Source organism: Rutilus rutilus (genome assembly GCF_951802725.1).
Source record: "Rutilus rutilus genome assembly, chromosome: 1".
Classification (NCBI taxonomy): domain Eukaryota; kingdom Metazoa; phylum Chordata; class Actinopteri; order Cypriniformes; family Leuciscidae; genus Rutilus; species Rutilus rutilus.
In genome coordinates, this window is record NC_140209.1 from 77149359 (window position 1) to 77159776 (window position 10418).

Below are 10418 nucleotides of genomic sequence, written 5' to 3' on the forward strand. Positions count from 1 at the left end.
GCGAGTGTTGGCAAAACCACATTAAAGAGGCATCACCCTTACCTTCCTTTTGATTTGATCTTTCCAATATAGCGTTGGGGCTCTGAGCAGCGTCTTTGACCAGATTGATTTGCCACGACAACTCACCCCGGGCCTGGTGGACTACCTGAAGCAGAGCCACGCAAAGGGTAGGTCCAATGGAGGCGGCCCTTTGCTCGGTCTCGTGTGCTAGAAGACAGCGCTGCTCTGTTTCTGTCAACATCTGTCTCTCCTAACGAGTCTTTCTTGCGTGCTGTCATTTCAGGGTCGAGCTGTGGGTCCAACACCGGCAGCCTCAGCACTTGGCTTGAGCAAAGCTTTGGCAAGTTCTCCATCTACGTGGATTTCGAAGACCTTCGCGTGCTCAACGAGGGATTTGTAAGCGTGAGTGGCCCGCCGCGCTATGCCGCCTGTTCCCATGACCGTTTTTGTGAAAGCGTGTTGTTTCTACAAACGTTGTTGTTGATTTTGTCCCCTGCAGTTTGATGAGCTGGACATTCTGAGCGCTTCTCAGGTCGCTCAACTGACACTGACATCCGGCGCGCTGAACAACGCAAGCCTGATCAGCTTGGTCTTTGACCGCCTGGACGGCGACAACGCTTTCCAGGACATTGACGAGTTCTTGACGGTTCTCAGCAGCACATCGCAGGTATGTTCTCATCACCGAGGCGGCAAGCGTGAAGAAGTGCTGTTCTCTGTATGGCAAAAAGTGTTTTAAAAATAAATCAAAAGAGCCCCCCAAAGGCTCTCGGGACGCAACGTCTGACGGAAATGTCCCTTTCTGTTTGTTTGTCATTTCCTCAGGCCTTGGACATCGATCCTCTGGTGAGGGACATCATGATGACTCGAGCCTTTGACATCATCAGCCTTCATTTTGAAGGCTTTGGAACCCACAACTGGGTTTCCTGGTTCACTGTGAAACTGACTCCTCTCCTGCCCAGTTTGACTGCAGAGATGCTACAGACAACAACATCACACGCAGACTGCAACGCATACCACGTCATGTACGTAGCGCTCCCCAAATGCTGCATAGCTCTGTGAAGCTGACCTAGTGGCATTGTCACTGAAAGCGCGAGGGCAATTCTCGTGCTGGTTTATAGCGAGTGTTGGCAAAACCACATTAAAGAGGCATCACCCTTACCTTCCTTTTGATTTGATCTTTCCAATATAGCGTTGGGGCTCTGAGCAGCGTCTTTGACCAGATTGATTTGCCACGACAACTCACCCCGGGCCTGGTGGACTACCTGAAGCAGAGCCACGCAAAGGGTAGGTCCAGTGGAGGCGGCCCTTTGCTCGGTCTCGTGTGCTAGAAGACAACGCTGCTCTGTTTCTGTCAACATCTGTCTCTCCTAACGAGTCTTTCTTGCGTGCTGTCATTTCAGGGTCGAGCTGTGGGTCCAACACTGGCAGCCTCAGCACTTGGCTTGAGCAAAGCTTTGGCAAGTTCTCCATCTACGTGGATTTCGAAGACCTTCGCGTGCTCAACGAGGGATTTGTAAGCGTGAGTGGCCCGCCGCGCTATGCAGCCTGTTCCCATGACCGTTTTTGTGAAAGCGTGTTGTTTCTACAAACGTTGTTGTTGATTTTGTCCCCTGCAGTTTGATGAGCTGGACATTCTGAGCGCTTCTCAGGTCGCTCAACTGACACTGACATCCGGCGTGCTGAACAACGCAGGCCTGATCAGCTTGGTCTTTGACCGCCTGGACGGCGACAACGCTTTCCAGGACATTGACGAGTTCTTGACGGTTCTCAGCAGCACATCGCAGGTATGTTCTCATCACCGAGGCGGCAAGCGTGAAGAAGTGCTGTTCTCTGTATGGCAAAAAGTGTTTTAAAAATAAATCAAAAGAGCCCCCCAAAGGCTCTCGGGACGCAACGTCTGACGGAAATGTCCCTTTCTTTTTGTTTGTCATTTCCTCAGGCCTTGGACATCGATCCTCTGGTGAGGGACATCATGATGACTCGAGCCTTTGACATCATCAGCCTTCATTTTGAAGGCTTTGGAACCCACGACTGGGTTTCCTGGTTCACTGTGAAACTGACTCCTCTCCTGCCCAGTTTGACTGCAGAGATGCTACAGACAACAACTTCACACGCAGACTGCAACGCATACCACGTCATGTACGTAGCGCTCCCCAAATGCTGCACAGCTCTGTAAAGCTGGCCTAGTGGTATTGTCACTGACAGCGCGAGGGCATTTCTCGTGCTGGTTTATAGCGAGTGGTGGCAAAACCACATTAAAGAGGCATCACCCTTACCTTCCTTTTGATTTGATCTTTCCAATATAGTGTTGGGGCTCTGAGCAGCGTCTTTGACCAGATTGATTTGCCGAGACAACTCACCCCTGTCCTGGTGGACTACCTGAAGCAGAGCCACGCAAAGGGTAGGTCCAGTGGAGGCGGCCCTTTGCTCGGTCTCGTGTGCTAGAAGACAGCGCTGCTCTGTTTCTGTCAACATCTGTCTCTCCTAACGAGACTTTCTTGCGTGCTGTCATTTCAGGGTCGAGCTGTGGGTCCAACACCGGCAGCCTCAGCACTTGGCTTGAGCAAAGCTTTGGCAAGTTCTCCATCTACGTGGATTTCGAAGACCTGCGCGTGCTCAACGAGGGATTTGTAAGCGTGAGTGACCCGCCGCGCTATGCAGCCTGTTCCCGTGACCGTTTTTGTGAAAGCGTGTTGTTTCTACAAACGTTGTTGTTGATTTTGTCCCCTGCAGTTTGATGAGCTGGACATTCTGAGCGCTTCTCAGGTCGCTCAACTGACACTGACATCCGGCGCGCTGAACAACGCAGGCCTGATCAGCTTGGTCTTTGACCGCCTGGACGGCAACAACGCTTTCCAGGGCATTGACGAGTTCTTGACGGTTCTTAGTAGCACATCGCAGGTATGTTCTCATCACTGAGGCGGCAAGCGTGAAGAAGTGCTGTTCTCTGTGTGGCAAAAAGTGTTTTAAAAATAAATCAAAAGAGCCCCCCAAAGGCTCTCGGGACGCAACGTCTGACGGAAATGTCCCTTTCTGTTTGTTTGTCATTTCCTCAGGCCTCTGACATCGATCCTCTGGTGAGGGACATTATGATGAGTCGAGCCTTTGACATCATCAGCCTTCATTTTGAAGGCTTTGGAACCCACGACTGGGTTTCCTGGTTCACTGTGAAACTGACTCCTCTCCTGCCCAGTTTGACTGCAGAGATGCTACAGACAACAACATCACACGCAGACTGCAACGCATACCACGTCATGTACGTAGCGCTCCCCAAATGCTGCACAGCTCTGTGAAGCTGACCTAGTGGCATTGTCACTGAAAGCGCGAGGGCAATTCTCGTGCTGGTTTATAGCGAGTGTTGGCAAAACCACATTAAAGAGGCATCACCCTTACCTTCCTTTTGATTTGATCTTTCCAATATAGCGTTGGGGCTCTGAGCAGCGTCTTTGACCAGATTGATTTGCCACGACAACTCACCCCGGGCCTGGTGGACTACCTGAAGCAGAGCCACGCAAACGGTAGGTCCAGTGGAGGCGGCCCTTTGCTCGGTCTCGTGTGCTAGAAGACAGCGCTGCTCTGTTTCTGTCAACATCTGTCTCTCCTAACGAGTCTTTCCTGCGTGCTGTCATTTCAGGGTCGAGCTGTGGGTCCAACACCGGCAGCCTCAGCACTTGGCTTGAGCAAAGCTTTGGCAAGTTCTCCATCTACGTGGATTTCGAAGACCTTCGCGTGCTCAACGAGGGATTTGTAAGCGTGAGTGGCCCGCCGCGCTATGCAGCCTGTTCCCATGACCGTTTTTGTGAAAGCGTGTTGTTTCTACAAACGTTGTTGTTGATTTTGTCCCCTGCAGTTTGATGAGCTGGACATTCTGAGCGCTTCTCAGGTCGCTCAACTGACACTGACATCCGGCGCGCTGAACAACGCAGGCCTGATCAGCTTGGTCTTTGACCGCCTGGACAGCAACAACGCTTTCCAGGGCATTGACGAGTTCTTGACGGTTCTTAGTAGCACATCGCAGGTATGTTCTCATCACTGAGGCGGCAAGCGTGAAGAAGTGCTGTTCTCTGTGTGGCAAAAAGTGTTTTAAAAATAAATCAAAAGAGCCCCCCAAAGGCTCTCGGGACGCAACGTCTGACGGAAATGTCCCTTTCTGTTTGTTTGTCATTTCCTCAGGCCTTGGACATCGATCCTCTGGTGAGGGACATCATGATGACTCGAGCCTTTGACATCATCAGCCTTCATTTTGAAGGCTTTGGAACCCACGACTGGGTTTCCTGGTTCACTGTGAAACTGACTCCTCTCCTGCCCAGTTTGACTGCAGAGATGCTACAGACAACAACTTCACACGCAGACTGCAACGCATACCACGTCATGTACGTAGCGCTCCCCAAATGCTGCACAGCTCTGTGAAGCTGACCTAGTGGCATTGTCACTGAAAGCGCGAGGGCAATTCTCGTGCTGGTTTATAGCGAGTGTTGGCAAAACCACATTAAAGAGGCATCACCCTTACCTTCCTTTTGATTTGATCTTTCCAATATAGCGTTGGGGCTCTGAGCAGCGTCTTTGACCAGATTGATTTGCCACGACAACTCACCCCGGGCCTGGTGGACTACCTGAAGCAGAGCCACGCAAAGGGTAGGTCCAGTGGAGGCGGCCCTTTGCTCGGTCTCGTGTGCTAGAAGACAACGCTGCTCTGTTTCTGTCAACATCTGTCTCTCCTAACGAGTCTTTCTTGCGTGCTGTCATTTCAGGGTCGAGCTGTGGGTCCAACACCGGCAGCCTCAGCACTTGGCTTGAGCAAAGCTTTGGCAAGTTCTCCATCTACGTGGATTTCGAAGACCTTCGCGTGCTCAACGAGGGATTTGTAAGCGTGAGTGGCCCGCCGCGCTATGCAGCCTGTTCCCATGACCGTTTTTGTGAAAGCGTGTTGTTTCTACAAACGTTGTTGTTGATTTTGTCCCCTGCAGTTTGATGAGCTGGACATTCTGAGCGCTTCTCAGGTCGCTCAACTGACACTGACATCCGGCGCGCTGAACAACGCAAGCCTGATCAGCTTGGTCTTTGACCGCCTGGACGGCGACAACGCTTTCCAGGACATTGACGAGTTCTTGACGGTTCTCAGCAGCACATCGCAGGTATGTTCTCATCACCGAGGCGGCAAGCGTGAAGAAGTGCTGTTCTCTGTATGGCAAAAAGTGTTTTAAAAATAAATCAAAAGAGCCCCCCAAAGGCTCTCGGGACGCAACGTCTGACGGAAATGTCCCTTTCTGTTTGTTTGTCATTTCCTCAGGCCTTGGACATCGATCCTCTGGTGAGGGACATCATGATGACTCGAGCCTTTGACATCATCAGCCTTCATTTTGAAGGCTTTGGAACCCACAACTGGGTTTCCTGGTTCACTGTGAAACTGACTCCTCTCCTGCCCAGTTTGACTGCAGAGATGCTACAGACAACAACATCACACGCAGACTGCAACGCATACCACGTCATGTACGTAGCGCTCCCCAAATGCTGCACAGCTCTGTGAAGCTGGCCTAGTGGCATTGTCACTGAAAGCGCGAGGGCATTTCTCGTGCTGGTTTATAGGGAGTGGTGGCAAAACCACATTAAAGAGGCATCACCCTTACCTTCCTTTTGATTTGATCTTTCCAATATAGCGTTGGGGCTCTGAGCAGCGTCTTTGACCAGATTGATTTGCCACGACAACTCATCCCGGGCCTGGTGGACTACCTGAAGCAGAGCCACGCAAAGGGTAGGTCCAGTGGAGGCGGCCCTTTGCTCGGTCTCGTGTGCTAGAAGACAGCGCTGCTCTGTTTCTGTCAACATCTGTCTCTCCTAACGAGTCTTTCCTGCGTGCTGTCATTTCAGGGTCGAGCTGTGGGTCCAACACCGGCAGCCTCAGCACTTGGCTTGAGCAAAGCTTTGGCAAGTTCTCCATCTACGTGGATTTCGAAGACCTGCGCGTGCTCAACGAGGGATTTGTCAGCGTGAGTGACCCGCCGCGCTATGCAGCCTGTTCCCGTGACCGTTTTTGTGAAAGCGTGTTGTTTCTACAAACGTTGTTGTTGATTTTGTCCCCTGCAGTTTGATGAGCTGGACATTCTGAGCGCTTCTCAGGTCGCTCAACTGACACTGACATCCGGCGCGCTGAACAACGCAGGCCTGATCAGCTTGGTCTTTGACCGCCTGGACGGCAACAACGCTTTCCAGGACATTGACGAGTTCTTGACGGTTCTTAGTAGCACATCGCAGGTATGTTCTCATCACCGAGGCGGCAAGCGTGAAGAAGTGCTGTTCTTTGTATGGCAAAAAGTGTTTTAAAAATAAATCAAAAGAGCCCCCCAAAGGCTCTTGGGACGCAACGTCTGACGGAAATGTCCCTTTCTGTTTGTTTGTCATTTCCTCAGGCCTTGGACATCGATCCTCTGGTGAGGGACATCATGATGAGTCGAGCCTTTGACATCATCAGCCTTCATTTTGAAGGCTTTGGAACCCACGACTGGGTTTCCTGGTTCACTGTGAAACTGACTCCTCTCCTGCCCAGTTTGACTGCAGAGATGCTACAGACAACAACATCACACGCAGACTGCAACGCATACCACGTCATGTACGTAGCGCTCCCCAAATGCTGCACAGCTCTGTTAATTCACCTTTATTTTTGTAGTGCTTTATACAATATAGATCGTTTTCTAGAGATAAAGAGGAAAATAATGGTCAATGATATAAGAAGAATTCAATTCACTTATAAGCAGCTCTACAGAAGACGATAGTTTAATAATACGCTTTGTATCATTTTAATGTTTTTTACATTTTGTTCAGTAACTATGAGTTCATTTGCAAGCACATGCAATGATAATGGGATTTTGACAATATTGCTATTAAACTTTACCTCATGTAATCGCAATACTTCGATCGAAGTAATGTGATGAAGCTCATAATCATATTAACGATCATCGCATTAAACTATGCGGCATGTGCCGATTTTAATTTCAGTAAACAGGTATTTAAACACTTTAATTGCATTATTACCTTTCAAACCAAAGTCTGCATGTGCTCGGTTCTACACGGGTGCCATAGTGTGTTTTTAGGTAACTTCATGAATGAACTCCATGACATTATTTTGCCAGTTTTTTCTCCAAATCACTACACTGTCAAAACAAGTTCTCCTCTGTCCTGATGAACAAACATGGTGTGAATATGATTCCAGGTTGCATCACAAAATGAAAAAGCGTGTCTCATGGCAATATCAATGAAAATACAAGAGCATTTTTTCTATGCTCTATTTATTTTAAACTATGCTAAAGTTGCATTATCCTTACCTTTCAATTGGATCTTCCCTCTGTAGCATTGGGGCCCTGAGCAGCGTCTTTGACCAGATGACCTCACTGAGACAGCAGGAGATCACAGCTTTTCTGGCCGACAACTTGAAACAGAGTAATGTATCGGGTAGGTCTTGTGTAGAGAGTTGAAAATTTGTTAAGTATGAGTTGAAAAGTATTTTATCAGGTTAACTTAAATGTACCTGTTTATTATATTTTTCTATGTACTATAGGTTGTGCTGTTCCCATACCAATGATGACCACAAATGCTGATTTCATAACCTCGACTGTTCCTGCTGATTCCTCAACAACTGAAGCTGATCTATCAACTAGTGCAGTCCCTGATCCTCTTTCAAGCAAAACTGTTTCTTCAGATTTTTCAACCTCTGTCTTTAGTAATGATCAGATAAGCATAACTGTTTCCAGCGGTACCTCAACAAATGAAGTTTCTTTTGATCAAACAAGCACAGCAGTTCCTAATGGTTTTTCAAGTATTACAGTCCATTCTGATCCCTCAAGCACAGATACCAATAATGGTCCTTCAAGCACTACAGGCCATCCTGATCCATCAAGCACAGATGCCAATAATGGTCCTTTAAGCACTACAGGCCATCCTGATACATCAAGCACAGATGCTAATAATGGTCCTTCAAGCACCACAGGCCATTCTGATACATCAAGCACAGATGTGAATAATGGTCCTTCAAGCACCACAGGCCATGCTGATCCATCAAGCACAGATGCCAATAATGGTCCCTCAAGCACTATAGGCCATTCTGATACATCAAGCACGGATGCCAATAATGGTCCTTCAAGCACCACAGGCCATTCTGATACATCAAGCACAGATGCCAATAATGGTCCTTCAAGCACCACAGGCCATCCTGATCCATCAAGCACAGATGCCAATAATGGTCCTTCAAGCACCACAGGCCATCCTGATCCATCAAGCACAGATGCCAATAATGGTCCTTCAAGCACCACAGGCCATCCTGATACATCAAGCACAGATGCCAATAATGGTCCTTCAAGCACCACAGGCCATTCTGATACATCAAGCACAGATGCCAATAATGGTCCTTCAAGCACCACAGGCCATGCTGATCCATCAAGCACAGATGCCAATAATGGTCCGTCAAGCACTATAGGCCATTCTGATACATCAAGCACAGATGCCAATAATGGTCCTTCAAGCACCACAGGCCATCCTGATACATCAAGCACAGATGCCAATAATGGTCCTTCAAGCACTACAGGCCATCCTGATACATCAAGCACAGATGCCAATAATGGTCCTTCAAGCACCACAGGCCATGCTGATCCATCAAGCACAGATGCCAATAATGGTCCTTCAAGCACTACAGGCCATCCTGATACATCAAGCACAGATGCCAATAATGGTCCGTCAAGCACCACAGGCCATGCTGATCCATCAAGCACAGATGCCAATAATGGTCCTTCAAGCACCACAGGCCATGCTGAGCTTGCAGTTCCAACTAATCAGACAAGCCCAACTGTTCATTCAAGCACAGGAGTTCCTACTGGCCCATTGAACACAGCCACTGCAGCTCATTCTGATTCATCAAGTGTACCTGTTTTTGATTCCTCTGCCACTTCAGTATCTGTATCCAATCTTACTGCAACCACATCTTCACTGCCAGCCACTCATCTATCAACTAAAGCCTCCACAGGTTCAGCAGTGCCAGGCGAGGGATTCGTTATTCTGCAGATCCGTTTACAGATAACATATATTGATGCTTACAATAATCCTGCTTCAACAGAGTATCAGACTCTGTCCAGGAACGTAACTACAGAGGTACTCAGTTAAAAGAAATATATTGATTTTTGCTAATGTAATATTAAATAGTTTTTCTGAATTCTGTCCAAACTATGTTTAAAGTGAGTTGTTTTTGTTAATCATAACTTACATTTATGGGTTTTTTTTGTTGTTTTTTTGTAGCTGAATCAATTCTACTGGAAATTGTATGGGGATAGCTTTCTCAGATGCTTCTTGCTGAGATTCTGGTACAAGACTTTCATATATATTACCTTTCCATTATTTTCCTTTCCTTTGTTATTTATTTCTGTTTTTACCTATTAAATAAATCAGCCCCATAGCCAACTACTAGCACAACATGAAGTATAGAGAAAGGATAATGCAAGCTGAAAGGGTTATCACTACAACTACATCACTGCAGCATGACAGTAGTAGTAGGCCAAGAATGAAGGAGACAAATAACAACAGAAATCCTTGTTTTAAATCCCAGAAGTGTTTGATTGTAAGATATTAAGCAGTGGTTAAATTTGGTCTGGTAATCCAGACCGAAAATTCTTCATTCCACTGCACCGTGTACACGGTTTGATTTGCTTTGTTTTTGTATTTTGGCTGAAAGCATAGTCCTTATTTAACTAATATTTTCCATTCAAAGGCCAATAGAGGAGTTTATTTACAATTTAGGTATTGTTTCTAATTTGGGAAAATGTTGAGGAGATATTTTTTTGTTATTCTGCAATTTGTTCCATATTGTTCACATCTTAAATTTCTTTGCACGCTGCTGAGGTATCATCTGCTCAGGGCATTTCCTCTATTCCACTGCTCTGTATTGATATTGTCTTAGAGTAAAATGGTCATTGTCAAGATTTTATTACTTAAGATTGGGTGATGCATGATTACAATTGTTGTTGATTGATTTTTTTTATTTTTTATGTCTAACCCTTAAGTTAAATATCTTTCTCTCTAGGCGTGGCTCAGTGGGTGTGGATACACAACTTATTTTTAAAAATGAGACTGTGCTTCCAAATTCAACAAGCATTGAAGAAGATCTAAAGTTTGCAATTGCTGAATCAAATGTGTTTCTTGGTGTGATTCCTAACAGTATCACTGTTGGTGAGTTCCTTATTCTCTCAAGATGATTTCAAATATGTATAACATTTTTGGTGTAATCTTTTCTTTGTTGGCTGATGTTGGCTTGTTTTCGTGTTGTTTCAGTGAATGAAGACTCAACTTTGACTACTGCTCCTAATGGTCCTGTTACCACTAAAGATCCTTCAGATTCATCAAAGACATCTGTTCCTGTTGGTTCCACAACTGTTGTAGTT

General features: G+C 46.9%; 1 long non-coding RNA gene across 1 annotated transcript; it reads left to right on the forward strand.

Moving 5' to 3' along the window:
- Nucleotides 1-8846: 8846 nt before the first annotated feature.
- On the forward strand, nt 8847-10296 carry LOC311275831. The gene is made up of 3 exons (XR_014624994.1): nt 8847-9135; nt 9280-9344; nt 10061-10296. It is a non-coding gene; the product is annotated as an uncharacterized lncRNA (long non-coding RNA).
- Nucleotides 10297-10418: the final 122 nt, after the last annotated feature.